Genomic DNA, 21,814 nt, shown 5'->3' with positions numbered 1-21,814 from the left:
TTACCACTAAGTGAATTAATTTTTAAACTTTCTGCATAAAATTGTAAGCTCCAAGGTAGCAATGCCATGACCCCCTTGTTCTTTATCATATTCCAAGGGCATCACACACTAAATTATGGTATTTGTAGAAGAATTACAGTATTTGTAGATTATGGTATTTGTAGAAGGAAAAATGAAAATAGGAAGCAAAGAAAGTAAGGAAGGTAAGGAAGGAGGAAACCGAGGCAGGAAGGGAGGGAGATAGGAAAGGAGTAAGACAAGAGCTTTGAACTACCTCTAACCACGTCTATCCCCATGATTCACACTCAAGCCCTATGCAAACAAAGAGAACTGCCTAGTATCATGACAGAAATGACCTGAGTACTCCTCCCTCTTGAAAATATCATTGATGTCAAGAACTAGCCTGTTTTCTGGTTGTACCTGCCCTGGGATATTCTAATTCTTTTCTCCACCTTCCAGGAAACAGCTTTACCACTATGTTAAGTCTCAAATGGCAATATATTCCCAAGGATGTACTTCCCTAATGTCTGTCATTGTACCATCCACATATCTTGTATAATATGTGTATGCCTGATGAGAAAACATTAAAAATCTGACATTTGCATGATTCTCACTATATAAGACTCTAGTTAGGGGACAGGCCCTTAAACAATCCACCTTCACCCAAATGCAATTAGCCAATTCATAATCAGGTTTGTTCTTAGATGTAATACCTTGAAAGCAAAGTGGTGCAGAAAAACTTAGGAATTAAACACAGCCAGGTTCATTCACCTCTGAGAGTTACTAGCTTTTTAATTCAATAAATCTTTTTTCCTCCCTAAGCATAAATCTTTAGATTTGAAAGTAAAAACTAATTGTCTAATGATAATTACAATTTCTCCCTGTTTCCTATTCACCTAGCTGCCTGACAGTACCCTCAACTCTGTGTTTCTAAACCTCCACTCATCTCCTACCACAAAGCACCTCATTTCCTTCTAAATTCTTCTATTTCCAGTCTATAAGTCATATTACAGACATGGAGTCACCCCCTCTGACCATGTCCAACTGATTCTTTCATAAAAATCTCTAAATACCCAATTTTTCTCCCATGTTTACTGCCTATGTCTTAGTTCTAGTCCATATTGTATTACTCTTCAATTACTTTCTGTCTTAATAGACTGCTTTCCAGATCACTTGAGGATCCTCATTTCCTATGTATTTCATTATGTCGCTATTTTAGTGATTTTCCTTTCCTTTCCTTTTCTTTTCTAGATGTTATTTATTTATTTGTGAGAGAGAGTTAGAAAGAATGAGCATGAGCATGGGAAAGAGCAGAGGGAGAGGGCGAAGGAGACTCCCTGCTGAGCAGGGAGCCCACCACAGGACTCAATCCAGGGCCCTGGGATCATGACCTACACCAAAGACAAATGCTTAACCAAGTCACCCAGGCCCCTGGAGTGATTTTTCCTTTTAAAACACCACATAAATAGATTTTTTTTTTTTTTTTGACAGAGAGAAATCACAAGTAAGCAGAGAGGCAGGAAGAGAGAGAGAGAGGAGGAAGCAGGCTCCCTGCTGAGCAGAGAGCCCGACGCGGGACTCGATCCCAGGACCCTGAGATCATGACCTGAGCCGAAGGCAGCGGCTTAACCACTGAGCCACCCAGGCGCCCCACATAAATAGATTTTAAAAGAAAATGAAAACCCTATCTGTCATTATCCTTCTCAGTTTCCTTATCTGGGTCCTGATAGGAAAAAGCCCAACCTTCTAACCATAATATACCATACTCTTCTCAACCCAGCTCCTAACCTTCCTCCTTGGCTTTGTCACTAAGTGACTAATACACTTTTACTATTAAGATTTTTCTTTTTTTTAAGTTCTTTTTTTATTTGAGAGAGATAGAGCAAGCAAGAGTAGGGTGAAGGGCAGAGGAAAAGGAAAAGCAGACTCCCCATTGAGCAGGGAGCCTGATGTAGGGTTCAATCCCAGGACCTAAGCCAGAGGTAGATGCTTAACTAACTGAGACATCCAGGTGTCCCAATATTTTTTTTTTAAGATTTTATTTATTCTTCACTTATTTATTTACCAGAGAGAGAGAGAGAGAGAGAGTGTGTACAAGCAGGAGTAGCAGACAGAGGGAGAAGCAAGCTCCCTGCTGAGAAAAGAGCCAGATATGGGACTTGATTCCAGGACCCTGGAATCATGACCTGAGCCAAAGGCAGACAATTAAATGACTGCGCCACCCAGGCATCCCCCAGTGTTTTATTTTTTAAGAGCACTTTTAGATTCACAACAAAAGTGAGAGGAAGGTACAGAGATTTTCCATATTACTCCTACCCTCACTCATGCAAACCTTCCCTCATTGTCAACATCTTCCATCAAAGTAGTAAGTTTGTTACAAGTGATCAACCTACCTCAACACATCACAATCATCTCAGGTCCATAGTTTACATTAGAGCCCACTCTTTATTTCATATGTTCTCTACTTTGGACAAATATGTAATGCAAAAACCACCATTATAGTGTAGAGAGTAGTTCCACTACCTTAAAAATACTATGTGCTCTGCCTATTCATCCCTCCTCACCTTTCTATCCCTGGCAAACCCTGATCTTACTCTTCCCCAAATTTTGTCTTTTCCAGCATATCATATAGTTAGAATCATACAGATTGGCTTCTTGCCTTTAAGTTTCCCTCATGTCTTTTCATGTCTTGATAGCTCATTTCTTTTAGTTTTATGTTCTTGTTAGTTTTACATGGTAATTCTTTAAGGAGGGATTCATGCTATATAGTAAGGGTGCCATGAATTCACTTTCTTTGAAACTGGTGACGGAGGACTTTGAAAGTACTAATCTAGTACTTTGATGGATACACACACACACAAAAAAAAACCCTCAAAATTAAAAATGTTTTATTTAAAAAATGTACAACTAAGAAAATGACTTTTGAACAGGGGACAAAAATAAAACTTAGCAGAGAAAGAAAAAATAATATACTACAAAACACATGCACTCAGCAATCATACCAGCAGTATCACTGTCCTTGGCATTTTGCTTCCCCACCAGCAGCCTCTAAGAATAAACAATAAGAAGGAACAGCTTGTTCATCTCTTCATATGCTGCCCTAAACATATGTTATCAAAACTTTCCCTTTTTAAAAATATCATTAAAAGCATTAAAGATAAATCAGGGTTTTGTGGGTTTAATTATTCAGTATATTGCATTTTAATTATTTATTAATATTCTGTCTTTGACAAACACTTCCAGAGAATTGGGGAGGTTATAATAAAACGATTAATTGACTCCATTAATATTCCAGAATGAGCCTAGTTTATGCATCAACTGGGCCAAGCACATTCATCTTCTCTGCAGAGAACCCAAGACTAGCTCTATAACCTTGGGGAAACCATATGACATCTTTAAGCCTTCATTTCCTCATCAGTGAAACAGAGATAGCAGTAATGACTTTAATATTAGATTCATATAAGGATTAATGGAATGAAGTATATTAAAGAGATGGCAAAATGTCTTAAACATAAAGTGTTCAAAAATATTTATCAATATCTAGTGTTATTTCCAGTTACAGAGACAAGGTACCACATAGTTTTATATTGATGGAAAGGGTCATGGAGTGTCCTGGGAGGGTGTGCATTTTGAACTGCCTTTTGGAGGATAAGGTAATATGTCCCAAGTTGATAAGACACTCCAGGGAGTAGGAAAAGCATCAACACAAAGCTATGTTTAAATCTTATCTCTTCTGTGATTGACTTACTGTTGGGCACCACCCAAAACTACATTCTATAATTTCATGCATTAGGAAATTTCAAAGCAATAATTAGAACCCAGAAGATGCTTTTAGAACATCCTACTAGGGTGTAAAAATCTAATCACTCCAAATAAGGCATTATACACAAACATGTACAGTCTTAAGTGCAAAGCGGATTCTCAAGAAGAGCCCTCCAATGTGATCTTGTTCCAAGTTCCTAAGAGAAGCAGGAAGGACAACAATTTCTGTCACCTTGGATATGCCTTTGATATCCTTAAATTTAGAAGGAAGAAATCTCTGAATCTAGGATGAAGTATCAGTAGTAGCATGGATTGTGCTACTTTTTGTTGTTGATGATGTACTGTTTGTCACTTTCCCCAGAGTGACTAAGACCAATCCTCCACAGATAAAGGAAAACAGGTAAATGACATCTGTGGAATGTTTATTTTTTAAATAAGTACCACAGAGATCACTTTATAGGCATTATCTTATAGCTTCACAACAGTTCTGTGAGAATGATAGTACAAACATGTTTAAGGAAAGAAAATAAGGAAAAACAAACTGGTCAAAGTCACATAAAGGGTGTTAATTGCATACTACTGAAATTTCATCTCTTTGTCCACACTTCTATGATGCTATTATAATTGTTCTAAGTTACATATTAACCTACCTATGCCAATTAATTGGCATTTTAGTTTGGCAGGCTCTGCCTTTTGAATCCAAGCATCCCAAAATCCAAACATTCAATAATCCAAATAGTTATTAGACTATGCATTCCTTTATAAAAGCAGGATCACTAAGAAACAGTGGTACGTATGTTTAGAAACCCCCTGGATCTATCCCTAAAAATCGGAATTTGGCTAATACTCCAAATCTTATGTTATTAGTGTAAATCCATTTTCTAGCCAGTACAGTACGTGGAATAGGCACAAACCAAAATTTAAAAAAGGTCTGCATTTTAGTTCTGTTACTAATAAACTGAGTAATTTAGGGGAATGATTTTATTTGTATTATCCTCAATCCCCTTATGAGGAAATAGGAATACTAAATGTACCTATCTCATAGAATTATTGTGTTTCCCATCCGCCCACCACTCACAGTTCAGAAACAATTTTAGTTTCTAATGTATTCCATAATAAATAATTATATGGTAACTATTTGTACATCATTGCATTTGCCATCATTATCCTCATCGTTTTATGATTATCTCTTGATTTATTCACCTCCAGTGTCTCCTGTGATCAAGAAAAGATCATCAATATTAAAAAAAAAAAAAAAAGAGGGATAACATGTACAAGAAAAGTCCGCTCTCATGGGGCACCTGGGTGGCTTAGTGGGTTGAAGCCTGTCTTTGGCTCAGGTCATGATCCCAGGGTCCTGGGATTGAGCTCAGCATCCAGTCCTGCGATCTAGACCCCAATCAGGCTCTGGCTCTTTGCCTCTGGCTCTCCGCTCAGCAGGGAGCCTGCTTCCCCCCCCCACCCTCTGCATGCCTCTGCCTACTTGTGATTTCTGTCTGTCAAATAAATAAGTAAAATCTTAAAAAAAAAAAAGTCAGCTCTCAGAAACCTTAAGTATGCATTTATAAATTACTTTTATTAAAAGGAACCAAAGTCTGTTATCTGATTAAATTTAGGAGATTATTTAGCTAATAAGATACTTTCAGGATGTTATTGAAAGAGAGAGAGAGAGAGAGAGAGAGAGAGGGAGAGAGAGAAAAAGAAGTAATAAAGAAACAAAGAGAAAAAAGGAGAAAGAAATAAAGACAGAAAAGATGGTAGTTTCTACTACATCCCTTCTTTAGATTGTGCTCATGCTAATTACTGGAGACTGATCACTTCAGGGAAATTGATATACCTTCTACAACTCAGCTTTCTTGCATAATTAGCTCTTACTTGCTTTATAACGCTCTACTTTTAACTCTGCTTTTCTCTAATTCAAATAGGAAGGAGAGAGACTTGTAAGTTGTAAATGACTGCATCCCCTTGATAACTTAGACTCCACTGGAAAAATGTGAGCAGAAATTAACCAGACACTTGTAAACAATAGTCTTATTGGCTCACTACTTATTGGAATTTTTTCCTGGAACATTTTAAAAAGGATTTTAGTTAGCCATGAAACAGCTTGTTTAGAATTGTACTGGTGTCAAAAGAGGGAAATGAACAATCCTTAAGTAGAAAGGGATTTTAGCTAACTCAGCTCCCGGAAGAATCAATACTGTATCATAACTTTCCCCCCCTGTTGAAATAGTGTGGTTTAAAATATAAAGATTCTATTCTTCTTTGGGAAAAAGCAATGTTTAAATTTTCCACCTGACATGTTATAGTGTTATATTTCATGTCAGGTTGTTTCAGCCATGGCAAATGATAGGAAGCCTCAGTGATACAATGATACAAATTCTGCTGCTCACATTGAGTTATCTTAGTGAAACATATCAGCTTGAAAACATACATGGGGAAGGTGTACAATTCTGAAAACCAGAGATAATGCCCAGGGGTCCCAGAGATAGTGGTGTTCATCATTTATTTTGGATGCAGGGACAAGGTAACAAAGCAAAATTGTAATACTATTTATCCAGTATCATAAAATTAAGACAACAGAAAGATTTGTTTTAACTCAGTGGGTAGATAAACCAAAAAACAGCCAAATAGAACCAGTGGAATATAGATTAATAATTCTAAAACAATGACAAGAGGGCTAATATTTATCTCATACCCACAGTGTGTCAGAATCTTCCAATATATTATTTGATTTAATAATCATAATTTTCTTGGTGTAGGCAATATTATTTTCAATCTTTCTTTTCCAAAAACAAAGTTAAAAATAAAGTGAAGTTCAGCATATTTAACTAAATTGCCCACCCTTGTCTTTTTCAGTCATCCAAACACCACAGAATTTTTTTTTTTTCTTTTTGGCCTAACTTTGAGTCAAGAGCCAAATAATGTCAGTTTTTTCTGTTTTCACAAACACTACCTTATTTCAGGCTTTTATTCCTCTGGCTTAAAGTTTTATAGTTATTTTTTAAATGATTTTTTCTCAAACTCGGTTCCTTATTAAAGCCTTCCATACACTGAAGGTAAGTTTTTATTATCTTTAAGTACAGTACCAATAACTCATTCTTCTCCTAAGAAAACTTCATTGGAATTACCTCCAGCTTTTAAACGTCATCTGAGCAACCAAGAGTTGCTGGTTCAGCCTCTCCCGATTTCCCACTGAAATAATTAGAAACCTAAAGCTCTCTTTAAAACAACCAAAGAACTCTGATAAATGGTTCTGGAAACTGAGTATATGTAGATGTAAACTAGGCCTCACAGCATACATGGTTTAATATAAGAAAACCAAAGAGATTCTCTTATAAAACATCAGTGTCAAAGTGATTTAAATCAGCAGGAGCACCAGAAACAAGGAAATAGTCTTCAGCCGATTCTAGAAATATAGGACAGGTTTCATGGTAGAGGTGATGGGACAGCAAAAAAAAAAAAAAAAAAAAAAAAGGAGAGAGAGATGTTCAGATCAGAAAGAGTCCTAAAATACCCATATGCAAAAGCCGACCTCATTAAAGAGGGTCATGGTTACATATTATAGATGCTAAACCAATTCTGCAAGGAAAAAAAACCTTACTATATTGAACATTAGGTTTACTTGTTGCCAGAAAATATTAGGACTGAAAATGACAAGAAATGGAACCAGACTGAGAAATTGCAGCTCATATTTGCTATGAAACAAATCACAGAAATCTGCCAACCTGATAAGTTAGGGGATCCCTCTATCTTTTTACTGATGTTTCTTATCTCAGTGTAGAGATGCCGTATTTATCAACTCTTCAATCACCTTCTGCCACTGTGTATGATTTTTCAGCCAAGACAGCCTGAAGGTTCTTCCTTTCTCATCCATATCAGGATTGCAATCGTCATTTCTACCCTCAGACTAGAAGATGCAGAAAACCAATGGCTCTTAAGCAGAAGCCACAAGAGAGTGTAGATAGAGAGAAGACAAGAAGGCTTCTGGTAGGCATACATGCACGAAGACTGTTGTTGTCAGACATTCCATCTACCAGACTGTCTGAAAACCTGGCATTCAGAGTAAGGCTAACAGGTCTAAAGTAGATTTAAACAGGAGCTGTACAGGAGGTCTCTACTACCTATTACCAGCTACAGAAATCCGTGGGCATTCCATGTAACAGGATGGTTGGCAAACTCCAGCTAGTCGGCCTCCCTTACTCAAGTATAAAAATAAAATGAAAGTAAAATAAATCTGTCTATCTTTACATTTCAATAGAAACACATTGCAGAGTAATGGAAAGGTGTATCATTTAGACACGGAGGGATAACTGCTAGTCACCTTATAACTTAATGTTGCTCAGGAAGTTTTTTTATGGAGCAGTTAATACAACAAGATATGAAGTCACAGTAAAAACAGGTACACAATAATACATTCAGCAGGATTTAACACTAAGTCACAGGGTGCCTGGGTGGCTCAATGGGTTAAGTCTCTGCCTTTGGCTCAGGTCATGATCTCAAGGTCCTGGAATCGAGTCCCGCATCGGGCTCTCTGCTTGGCAGGGAGCCTGCTTCCTCCTCTCTCTCTCTCTGCCTGCCTCTCTGCCTACTTGTGATCTCTCTCTGTCAAAGAAATAAATAAAATCTTTAATAAATAAATAGAACTAAGTCACAGGAAAAATAAGTACACAGTAATATATTCAGGAGGATTCTGACTCTATCTAAGTCAAAATGTGTATGTGTGTAAGGGAGGTATATATTCATATTTAACTGGGAGGAAATGTATGAGTTATATAATTACTGTATCTGAGGAATGGATTTTGGATGGCTTTCATGTTCTCTTACCTACTTATCTATGGTTTTAAATTTCCCACAGTTGCCATATTTTTTCTTTGTAATAAAAATGTAATAAAGATTTTAAAATAAATAAATAAAATAGAGTACCATGTAGAAAGCTCCTCATGGGCTACTTCTAAATGTTCTATTTCTATTCAACTTTCAAGGCTTTCCATATTTTTATTCCAATTGTCATTTCAATCTTATCTTCACTATTATTTTAAAAACATGCCAAACCAAGTTCTCATTTTAGTCAAAAGCCTTTAGCCAGGGCACTGTAAACTTACACATACACAAAAAAAGAAAAGCAATTTTACATTGTTTTTATAGTCAGACAACTTATATTCACTATTACCTCAGAGAGACTCTCTTTTTCTCTATATGACTTGGTCTGCCCATCTCCTTATCAAAAGGTTTAATTTTTTGCTTCATATAAGGGAAAAGCTTATCTTAGAATAGTCTAGTGATTTCTTTTTATTTGTCAATGTTTGTACATAAATCCTTCTCCCCATCATATATTCCAGACCATGTGATCCATTAACCATAAGACTTCTACATATCCCCTGTGATTTTCTTCTACCTTGGTTTCACTTGTTCTCTCTATCTGAAAGCACTTGTGGAAAGGAGTAATTCAGAGGTTCTCATCAGTTAGAGATCACCACCCTCTTGTGGCATCCTAGGACACTTTACCAAGCTAACTTTTTTCAATTATACATTAATTTAACTGGGAGGAAATGTATGAGTTATATAATTACTGTATCTGAGGAATGGATTTTGGATGGCTTTCATGTTCTCCTACCTACTTATCTATGGTCCACTGGACCGCTGTGTAACAAAAAACTTTTGGAGGGCAAAAGGCTACCTTTCTCTGTGTTTTCTGTTTTGCACATAGCTGGTAATACAGTATCAATGAATATTCATTTAAAAAGGTACAATCAAGTTTCATAATTGAAATGTGGTCCTTTGGAAATGTGCCAGGGAGCAAGAATAAGTGTCTGACTCAAGAAAATGGGGATGCAGAGACCCAGAAAGAAAAGGAGAGAGGGCACTCACACTTTTACCGTCTTCACAATTTTACCTTAGGCTCAACCCTAACATGAATGGTAGAGACAGGACCCTGAAATTGCTATCGATCTCTAATACACTAACTGAAAATTACTCCATTCACTGCAAATAATAAGAATGAATTGCCAGAGCCAAACCAAAGCTAAGTTACTTCCTTTTCCTAGAAATAAAGTAACCAATAGTTATGATAGTAACAGAAACAGAATAGCAGGGAAAAGGCATTTCCTTTTCCATGTCCGAATGCATTCTTCTCTTTGCTGTAAAAGGAGGTGTAAATGAGGCCTTGTTGAAAGCTATTGAGGAATACATGTGATTTCTTCCAAATAAATACAAAGGTGTATCTACGTGTACACACATTCTCCCTTTTCTATAGTACACCTCTGCAACAACTTGGTAGTAGGACATGAGATTATAGAGACAAAAAAGCAGAGATGTCATCAGGTCTGAACTTCTACCTGTGCATTAGGCTCAGTCCCACCAGATCATGTGATCTTTCAGCTACTGCTATATTACTATGAGTGTTCAGTATTAGGTCATTCCTACCTGACTCCAAGTTTCTCAAGGGAAGCCCTATGTCTATTTTATCTCTATGACCTAAAGCCCTACCTCGGGAAATAGTGAAAATCAAGAAATGGTAGAATGAGTGCATACAATATTGAAGCATTCTAATAAACCAAAAGTTTTATACTGCCTATATTGTATGTGTAATGTTCCATTCTACCTACTTCACTCAGAATCATGTCTTACTCTGAAAACACAAAGCAATAGGTTGCTCTCTCTTTAGATTACTGACTGCAGCTGTCAAGAACTCTGTTTGGCTTCTGATACTCCTTGTGGTTCTTTAATGGCACATTTTCATGATCTCTTTGAACTCCTCTTCTTACGATTTGTTCCACTTAGTCAACACTGCTTTCTCACTGATAGATTCTGGGAGCAACAAATCCTAGGTTATCGAATTTAAGTTGCTTATTTCAGTCCAGATCTGTTCCTGACTTGAGGATGAAACCTGCTTTTAAAAATACAGTTTTGTAGATTCTAACTTTGGAGATGATTTAATTATATTAGGAAAAAGTTCAAGTAGTGACATTTCAAAATTTTTCCAAGTGATAATGTTTCAATAGTTTAGTTAACTTCTTGAGCAGTAGGAGGCATTGATTCATAGCCAGGAAACACCTCTATGCAGAAATGCTGATATTAGCAAGGGAGGCATGAGCCCAGGAATATAATGGTCAGAAGTTATAATATACCAGGAAAGATGGAAATGTTCAATAACATTACTCAAAATGTATTGCACATATCCTAGTATTACTAGAGGTAATTTAGGGGTAGTAAAAACTGTACTTTTTAAATATTGATTCAAGTAAGAAAACTTTCTTCTTTTTGAACTGTCCTTGCATCAAGGAGAAAGTTTCAATTCTCTAATATTTGCTAATTTCCACTTGAAACAATGAAAACAAAACTGTCTCAGGTTCACAGCCTTGGGACCAATGAGGTCTTATTAGAATTTAATAATACTCTTCTATTTCCTCGGGTTTATTTTCACTTGTCTTTATGGCAAATGATACTACTAGTTCCATGTAAATACCAATATAGTCAAACATCTTTAGTATGGCATGTGAATGAAATATATTAAGCACACTAAAATACAAGTCAACATAGCAAATGACACTTGGTTGCCACAAAAGCATGGACATGGCAAGAAATGACTGATTTGGAAAACTGATCAGCAACAAGGATAAAAATATCAAGTAATCAATCTTCTAGAAATATATTTCTGATTGATTAGGAGTGGAGAGAAAATAGGCAAGGGCAAAAAATTTAAGTAGTATCATATTTCTTGAGAAAAATATCTGTTTGAGATTTATTTCAGAACTGTTGGGGCAAGTTGATGGAGAAAATTAGGGAAGAATGAATGAGAAAATGGGTTATCTTAGACCCAGTGAAATCCCTGTCTGTAGCACCACAACATATTAGTATTACCCAGAGAATCAAAACTAACAGAATATTCATTCATTCATTCAGTTTAAGGAATTGGCTTATGTGATTAGGAAATCTGACAAGTCTCAGATTTGCAACCATCAAGTTGCAGACCCAGGGAGAGCTGATGATGTAAGGTCAAGTCCAAAGACCAGCAGACTCCAGAGCCACAAAGAGCTGATGTTTCAGTCTGACTTGAAAGCAGGAAAAAAATTTCCCATCTTGAAGACAAGGCCAAGAGAGTTCTCTATATGCATCTGTGAAGGTCAGCCTGTTTATTCTGTTCAGGCCTTCAACTAGTTGAATAAGGCCCACCTACTTCAGAGACAATATCCTGCTTTATTCAGTTTACCAATTCAAATGCTAATCCAATCCAGAAATACCCTTACAACAACCTTGGCTAACAGATAATTGACCACATGTCTGGGCACTACATGACCCAGTCAAGCTGATATAAAAAAAATTAACCATCATAATAAATATTCATTTATTATTTATACTGATAGAATGTAAATTATAGGTTCTATCCCCTACAATGCTTATCACAGGCTTAGTACCTAAGAATTGGTAGTTTCTTCTTTTTTTTTTTTTTTTTTTAAGATTTCATTTATTTATTTGACACAGAGAGAGCACACAAATAGGGGAAGCAGCAGGCAGAGGGAGGGGGAGAAAAAGGCTGTCTGCTGAGTGGGAGCCTGATGCAGGTCTCAGTCCCAGGAGCCTGGGATCATCCTGAGCTAAAGGCAAACACTTAACTGAGACACCGAGGCACTCCAGAATTGGTAGTTTCATTCCCTGATTTCTAATCTTTCTTTCTCTTATACATTGCTTTACATGTGTTGAAAGTTCAAGGCATGTTTAGTAAATAGAATGGCAAATCTCCCAAGTTTGCAAATTTCTGTGTGCTTGAAATGTTTCCTTGCTACCACCATTACCTATATTCCTCCTAGTTTATGTCTGTTCTCTCTCTGCCTTCCGATGTGCCACTCACTGCATGCTACCTTTCTGTACAGCCCAGCCTCCGGCAGAGTCTCCTCAGGAGCTCAGAAGCTCTACAAAGAAACTTGTGTCCTTAGGAGAACAAGTTTGAAAGGGTGACATTTATTTAGGTCCTAAATTTCTGAATCATTGACAATATCATTCACAAGCAAGTATCAACCAACAAGGACACGGTCACATTTACAAGGTTTGCCTGCAATTGGAAGGCTTTGTGTTAAATCAAAAAGAGAAAAGAATTATAATAAGTATCAATTAAAAGGTTTTTTTTTTTTTTTAACACAAAGCAAGATGACTGTCAATAAAGTGGTTTTACATTTGAATTTCCAGAACAGAGAAGAAACAGAGAGATGGCCTTTGTATTAAGGTCATAGTAGACAGCAGCCTGGCTTTTAAAAGGACCAAGGCTGTGGGTGGCAAATATATCTGAAGCCACAACTTAATTACTGAAGAATCAGTAATTTTCCCTTAAATTTTCTAAGCATCTGTTATCACAACTGTAAAATGAGCATGACAATACCTTTCTCTTGTCTTTCTTCTGGTGACAAAATAATATTGGACTTAAAATGACAAGCTACTAGCACATGCTCATGCTATCTTTTCTCCCTTACCTAGAAGAAAGAAATCAAGGAAGCATCTGGGTGGTTCAGGTGGTCAAGCATCAGACTCTTTATTTTGGCTCAGATCAAGGTCTTAGGGTCCGGAAATTGAACCCTACATCAGACTCTGCACTGGAGCCCTCTTCTCTCTCTTCCTTTGCCCCTCCCCTTCCTTGTTCTCTGTCTCTCTCTCTTAAAAAAAAAAAAAAATCAAGAATGGTAAAACTTTCATAAACAACTGAAAATCTATTGATTTGCTTCAATAGCCAGGCAAACGCATCAAAAAAGTGAACACATACAAAAGTTTATATTCTTTCATCTCTAGAATGTTGGTTGGAATGGTAGATGAATGCATGAATTAATTCTAATGAAAACAAAGAAAAAGGTGTAGAAACATAAAATGCGTAAGAGACTAAAGAGCTGATTGGTAGTTCTCATTTTTTTCCCTATTTTGTAACTTTTACAAACACTATGTTACAATGAATAAGAAATCTTAGAAAAGTTACATGAAGATTGTTCTTAGTTTTGGGAAAAGTAGGATCCAAACAAGAAGGCAAATATATTCTATGACAATGAATTCACTTTAGCACTACCCTGAAAGAAGTTTTCTCTTGAATTTTCACCTACAACCTGCCCAATGGTATTGTATGTGAATTATGTTAATATTTATTTGAATACCCAATTCATCAATAAGACATTTGGACTGGAAAACTATATTTATGTCATGAAAGTACAAGGGGATAGAGTCTCATACAATTTTTTTTTCCTCTTATTATCCTTAGGTAAAACTTATACCTTAGAAGGTATATTTCTTCCCTGATGTGTATTAGTAAATGTTCTTCTCAGAGCAAAGAAATTTGGGATTGAAGTCCCTAAAATGAATATACAAGATGGTCTATTTTCTTCTTTCAACCATTAAATTTGTATAGGGAGTACTGAAAGTAGTAAAATAACATTTAGTACCTATATAATTTTATTCAATCTCAGAAGTCTTTTGAAGACATTCTGACATACTGACTGCCCAGTACCACAAAATAAATAAGTGACAAGGTAGATATTTTTACTTCATCTGTTCTTAAAGTGTATATAATATATTCCCACTCGAAAGCAGCTTGCAGGTCTCTGGACGTACAAAAGTCCATAACAATATTTCAAAAGAATATATGAAATATATGCTATTACAGTTTGGAAATTCACAGAGCATTAATTTCAAGCATCAGTAATACTCAACCAGAAAGTGTTAAAATCTATACTTGTTCCATGGTAAAATCACACTTCTCTTCCTAAGAAACTCCATGATATCAAGGGAGACTTTTCTTCTGATGTATAAAAGTTTCCAAGGGGCTAGTTCACTTGGGGATTGTAGTTATTAACTTTTATGTTTATTCCTGACATGAGTTTCAATAAATAATACAAGTGATTTTTTAACACCAAGCCAATAGTTATGAAACCTAAACATCACTGAACAAATGCAGTGTTAGATGAAGTCCATCACATGGCAAGTTTTCTAAGACTTGAATAATAAGACTATTCTTTATGAAGGGAAAATAAAATCACACATATTGTAAGTTGATTTAAAACACTGTAAAATTACTTAAGTACATGCAAACATTATTTCAGATATAAACCCCTTATACTCACTATAAAATGTTAAAACCGAAATAGAATTACACATTAAAAATACAATGATAAAAGAAAAAAACACTAATATGAGAGATGAGGCTGTGTGCAGCAGGTGATCTATCGTTTCAGAGAGAATATGAGAGTGGACAGTTTCTTTTGAATTTTGTATGATTAAGCTATGTATATCACGTAATAGTCAGGCTTTATGCTATTGTTTTATGTTCAAACTACAGAGAAGTCTTCACTCTGAGAGAATACAAAGATGTCAGCTTGTTGTCATTTAGTTGGAACATACAATTTACATAGTATTTCTCACTTTTAAATTAACTTGAGAAAAATTAAATAACTTATACGTGGTACCTATAAATATATAACATTAGAAATTAAAAACAAAATAGAGAGAGAGCATACATAGTAAAAATGGTTTCATAAATAGTACCTAGTCTATCTTTATTTAGGATTCTTGTATGCCAATATTTTCAGAAAAAAATCACCACTGAATGTCCATTTAATTTTGTATAATCAATATTTTCCAAATGTTTAGTGTTTTAAATCATAAGGTATTTTTATTAAAATATCCAACAACATAGTTTGAGAAAAGTTACATTAGGTTGTCAATTAATTTTAGGAAGTTGTCTTATACAATTGTTTTATTAAAATGCATTATTTCAAGTATCTTGTTCAGTTATAGTAATCACCAAGGATGAAATATATTAAGTGCATGAAAGTAAGTAAATAAAACCAGTGAGAAACAAGAACACACACTTTCTTTTCCTTACTTTTTCTTTTTAAGAGAAAACAGTTTGTTTTATATAAACCAGTAAGTAAACAGATTTTATTATATTCATACTTTACCACTTAAAATATAGGTTTAGGGGTACCTGGGTGGCTCAGTGGGTTAAAGCCTCTGCCTTCAGCTCAGGTCATGGTCCCAGGGTCAATCCCCACATCAGCCTCTCTGCTCTGCAGGGAGCCTGCTTCCTCCTCTCTCTCTGCCTGCCTCTCTGCCTACTTGTGATCCCTGTCAAATAAATAAAATCTTTAAAAAATATATAGGTTTACCTATAATCAGTAGATTTAAAATAAATTTTTATCTAATTTGATACTTTCAAAAGTAAGTTTTTATAGAAATTACTTAAGTGTATTGGCAATTATGATCAAGGTAGGGAATTATATGTACAACAGTGAAGTTCTATTTTAGTAAATGGTGCTTTAGCTCTGTGTGTGAAAAATAATTGAGGTAAGGTATGAAGGACAAGTAAAAAGTATAAATGTAAAATGTAGTATTTAAGAGTGGATATACCAATAGGGAGGGGAGAAGAAATGCTTACTACACATTATTAAAAAAGGGTGTTTGTAAAGTTTGAGATAATATTCACAGCAGGAGAAAGAGCGTGGATGCTCAAGAATGTAAAAAAAGGTCTTGGGGCACCTGGGTAGCTCAGTGGGTTAAGCCTCTGCCTTCAGCTCAGGTCATGATCTCAGGATCCTGGGATTGAGCCCTGAAACAAGCTCTCTGTTCAGCAGGGAGTCTGTTTCCCCCATCTCTCTCTGCCTGCCTCTCTGCTACTTGTGATCTCTGTCTGTCAAACAAATAAATAAAATCTTTAAAAAAAAAAAAAGGTCTTGATGGATATAGGTCACACTACAACTGTATGAAAAAATATGGCCAGTTGTGCCTTCAAGAGCATATAATCATGGCCAGGCCTCTACTAAATAATCTGCCGCTTAAGACCCCTTATTGCTAAGGACTTCTTTTTATCCCAAACCAGTTTCTAAACTTTAACTCAGTGGACCAGTTCTCAAGTATTTCTTGAGACTCTTAAATTCATTGAGGCTGAAAGTCAAATTGGAAGACACAATTTCCTCACTTACCTCAGTATCTTCTCCACTTTAAGTCTCAATATGGTATTATTTCTTCCACATTACACTCTTCTTCCTAAAAATGGATACTGAGCTATAGCTTTCCATGCCAGGTGTCTAAACTACCTTACATAGTTTATCTATTACTCTATTTTTTAAAAATATTCTTGGGCTGGGAGGTGGATTTTATACATTCTGGCCCTGTTAGGATCTAACTCTGAGGATCAGAAGAAAGTATGAAACAACAGAAATCACTGATTTTGAAATTGTACAGTGAATGTTTTGATAAAGGTTAAGACTTAAATAAAAGGGTACATGAGGATGACAGGAGAAAATGCCTTCCTAGAAGTGATAATAACGTAAGTCTGAAAGCATTAGTGGAGACTGCATTGGTGAAAATACCAAAAAAGGGAATTTAGATCAATTTGTATTTTTCTGGAGAAGAGGAGGCATTCGGGTGTGATATCAAATTCAGGTAATCCTTATAAAAGCAGGCAGATTTTCTGTGTCCTAGTCTATACCAGTCTAATGCAATTGCACTAAATAATAATCAGAACTTTTTCACTTAAATGTTATTAAGTATCTCAAAGTGTATCAAAGTATTAACTATTTGACATGCCACAATGTTATCTGGTAAAAATGTATTTATTCTTTCTTCTTTCATTATTCCCTCCAAATACTTTAGGTACTCCTACTTGCAAGATATTCAAATAGTGCATCTTGACATGCAAGGAGGTCTCTTTTAAGTCTCCTTTTTTTTTTTTTAATTGTGATAAGAATATTTAACATGAAATCTACCCTGGACAAAAGTTGAAGTGTGAAATAAAATACTGTTAACTATAGATACAGTGTTGTACTTCAAGTGCCTATAGATTATCCGTCTTGGGTAACTAAAACTGAGCAACTCTATGTCTCCTCTCCCCAAAGCCTATTACAATTACCGTTCTACTCTTCACTTCTGTGAATTTGCCCATTTCAGATACATCATATGCATGGGATCATACAGTACTTGTCCTTCTTTGACTGGCTTATTTCACTTAACATTATGTCCTCAAGTTGCATATTGTATATTGTATGCAATACTGTTGTTGCATATTATATAATTTCTTATGTTTTAAGGCTGAATAATATTCCATTGGGTATGTATGTATATATGCATATATATAGATACAGATATGTATCTCACATTTCCTTTCTCCAGTCATCTGTAGATGGATATTGACATTGTTTCTATTTCTTGGCTATTTTGAATAATACTTCAATGAATATGGGAGTCTAAAACTATATATAAATGATCAAAAGGAATATAAAAAGATAATCAAGATCACGAATCTTTAGGGAAATGCAAAGCAAACGCACAAAGAGCTATCATCTCATAACTGTTAGGATAGCTTTAAGAAAAAAAATAAAGACAACAGAGCTGCCAAGGATGTGAAAAAATTAGAACCCTTGTATACTGTTGACAGTAATGTAAAATGATGTAGCTGCTACGGAAATCAGTATGAAGCATCCTCAAAAGATTAAAAACTACCATATGGGGCAGCAATCCCACTTCTGGATATTCATCTGAAAGAACTGAAATCAGGATCTCAAATACATAAGTTCCCTTCTTTCTTACTACCTTATCATTAGATAGATATCATCTCTCTTTAGAGATTTTTCATACACAAATGAGCAGAGAATTGGCTGCTTTCTTTCTCTTTCGAATTGCTCTCTCTTTGTATGATGTCCTTCTTAGAGGTTGGGAAACAAGAAATTGTGTGTGCAGAAAAAGGAAGAAGTTGAACTGTTAAAGACAAAAATCAGATTCCACTTCTCTCCCAATTTACTGCACTGTAGGTAGTGTTTCTCTTCAGGGAGTTCACACTCAGAAACCATACCAGATGCCAGACCAAATTAGGAGAGGAGATCCATTCATTAAGCTATTAAATAGAACCAAATGTTTTGCCAAAATCATAAGCACACTTTACTTCACTTCTGTTTCCTTGATTCTCATGCCTACCTTGAAACTTCTGTATGAACTCATGCTCTTAAATCTCTTTTCACAGAAAGTAAGTTTTCTTTATAGTACATAAAAACTCAAAGAATAAGAAAGTATGTTCAGAAAAGCAGAAATTAAGGCAAGATTTCCCACTGCTCACCTATAAGAATGAGTCTCTTTTTTTTTTTCCTTTTTAAAATTTCTAAAGGCTCAACAGACATTACAACTGTCAGACTCCCATTAAACAAATTGGCCATAATGTAAATAAATAGACTTTCACCTTTGAAATTCTAACACTCAGCAGAAACAAACTTTAAAAGCCACAAAAAGAAAAGCTGCCTTGAATTAATGATGAGGTCTTCCAACATACAAATAAAATCATGTTTAGATGAGGAGTACTTCCTCATATATCATGCAGATGAAATTATAATTAAGACTACAAATCAAACACAAACAAACAAAAAAATCCACACACACACAAAACAAAAAAAGACTACAAATCTGAAATATGCGAAGTCTTTAGGAACACCTGGCTCAGACGTTTTTATATTCCTTGAAGTCCTTAGGAATCTAGCAAACCCTAAGAGCTACCTAATTATTCCAAATTGCTAAGAGATACTAAACTTTGGAATTGGATAATGAGAAACTAGGATTCCCAAGAATTCTTGGAGGTTTCTGTAATTATAAATTATTATTATAAAATTATTCCATATTTTTATGGCATTTTTAAAGTGTTTTAAACATACTGAAAAGTTACAAAATAAACAGTGAATCTTTTTTGTGACAGGATTATGTTAAATATTTCAGGGGAGATTTTATTAAAAAAAATGATAAAAAACATGTAAATGCTATTGTTGTAAACAAATGTTATGACAAAATTATACCTATAAATAGATACAAAATAAATATCTGCCTGATAAGGATATATTTGCTAATAGAAATATTATATATAAGGGAACACAATGAGTAATGAATGCCAATTAAAATAATTTAAAATTATAATAGCAGAGGCATTTAATATTTAAAAGTTAGCATCCTTAAAAATGAAAGTTTAAAACACAAAAAGGCTAATTGTTCTATTCTGTAGTCTTATTGTTTCACAATTTTCCCAGATATTGAAAATTTCTTTTATTTTTCAATGATGTTGGGTGTAGTATGAGCTCATCCAAGATTCACAAGTTGATGTTGTATTAGATTTCACATAAGCTCTTCATTTCATTTTTTAATAACAAACATATTTTGTCTACTTGTCCTAATTTTTATTTTGCTAGTAAATGCTGCATTTCTTTTTTACTTCACGTTAGATCAGTTTCTGATTTCATGCTAGAGTATTCCACATGAACATTCATATGTTCTCTTTGCATTTCTTCTTTCCAAGATCAATAGTATATACTGAAATGTTCACTGGAAAGCCCCAGTGAACATTATTGAGTTGTTTTAAAATAATGTAACATGCAGAACATCTAGCAAAACTAACAGCACTTCACATAATTATGCACTGTAATTATCCATTTAAACACTTATTTGCCTCCAAAAAGTTGCTATCTCCTGGAACACCACCCAAAGGATTTGTTTAAAATGTACCATATGTCTCAACTTATTAATATTTAGTATTTCTGCATAAATGACTCACCTTTGGCAGAAACAAATAACATCATGAACATTTACTATTACGTGGCAACAGCTACAAGGAAGATTAAATCATCAGATGGCTATTGCTTATTTTTTATGTATTTCTATCCTTATTCCAAGAAACATACACACTGTTCTTTAATTCCACATGTCAATATTTCTTCTCTGGTTTCTACTTAATGTTATTTGATTTTTTCAATCCAGTAACCTCACCACGTTAACATACTCAGAAAACAAAACAACATCTATCTATAAATATATCCCCTTTATATCCCCAAACAACTCCTCAGAAACAATTAGATTAGTACCAAACAACAAAATTTTTGTGTGATCCAAGTCCTTGTGGTTGGGGGCAGGGTGGGGGGCAGAGAAGAAGAGTTTGGTGTAAAAAAAATGAAGAGAAATAAATCTATAGATTCATGGAAGTTAGTGAGATTTAAACAGGATGAGTCTTCCCTCTCACCCAGTTATGCTTTTAAATAATATTCAAACAGCTGAAAACTAGAGACAATGAAAAAAAAATCCTAAAAACATAAAAATAACACTACCAGAAAACCAAAGCCCTAACTAATGCTTTCTCATCAAAAAATTTAAAGGATGGAATAAAGTGGTGCAACACTTTTAGAGTACTAAAAGGAAAAAAAAAAAAAAAGGAATCAACTCAGAATTCTATATTCAGCAAAATTATACTTCAAGCATGAAGCTGAATAAAGGTATTCTCAGCTGAATAAAAGCATATAATTTGTTGTCATTTTGTTTTAAAATAATCACTAAAGGAAATTCTTCTGACCGAAAGAAAACTGAGATACTATGAGTAAAGTAAAAGCAACAGGAATAGTTAATCTTTGGGTAATTATGATAATTCTTCTTTAAGTTCTTAAAATGTTTGCAGTTGAAAGCAAAAATAGAAATGATGATATTATCTGACAGTGTTTTTAATGTATATAAGCCTTAATTTATAAGAAACTATAACATAAAGCAAAGAAACTAAAGGAACTATATGGTAGTGAGATTTCAATATCCCACTTGAAATAATAAAATGTTGCTACAAATTGTACTGCAAAAGCATTAAGAATTATATTGTGATCTCTAGAGTAATCCATAAAAATAACAATAAAATGTTATAGTCAAAAATACAATAGTTAAATAGGAATACTAAAATGTTAACATGTGCCAAAAAGTAAAAACAAGAAAAGGGTCAAAACAGAAAAGAAATTATAGACTTAATGCAAACATACCAATGATTGCATTCAATGTAAAGTACTTAACTATGCCAATTAAAAGACCGAGATTATGAGAATGCATTAAAAAATATGAACCAAGCATATGTTGCCATTAAGAAATTCACTTCAAATGAAAGGCCACAAATAGGCTAAAAGTAAAAGCCTGGAAAAAAGATACACCACACAAATACTAAACAAAAGAAAGAGTGGAAATCTTAATATCAAATAAAGTAGATCTCCAGTTAAACAAAGCTACTAGAGATACGGGCATTACAAAA

At 34.7% G+C, this 21,814-nt stretch overlaps 1 long non-coding RNA gene across 1 annotated transcript in view; it reads right to left on the bottom strand.

Moving 5' to 3' along the window:
* LOC309853755 overlaps positions 1 to 21,814 on the bottom strand; it is a 49,280-nt gene that overhangs the window by 25,334 nt on the left and 2,132 nt on the right. The window lies entirely within an intron of this gene.

This window comes from Mustela nivalis (assembly GCF_964662115.1).
Source record: "Mustela nivalis genome assembly, chromosome: 18".
Classification (NCBI taxonomy): domain Eukaryota; kingdom Metazoa; phylum Chordata; class Mammalia; order Carnivora; family Mustelidae; genus Mustela; species Mustela nivalis.
The sequence above is the reverse complement of the archived record's forward strand: the minus strand, read 5'-3'. Positions and strand labels throughout refer to the sequence as shown.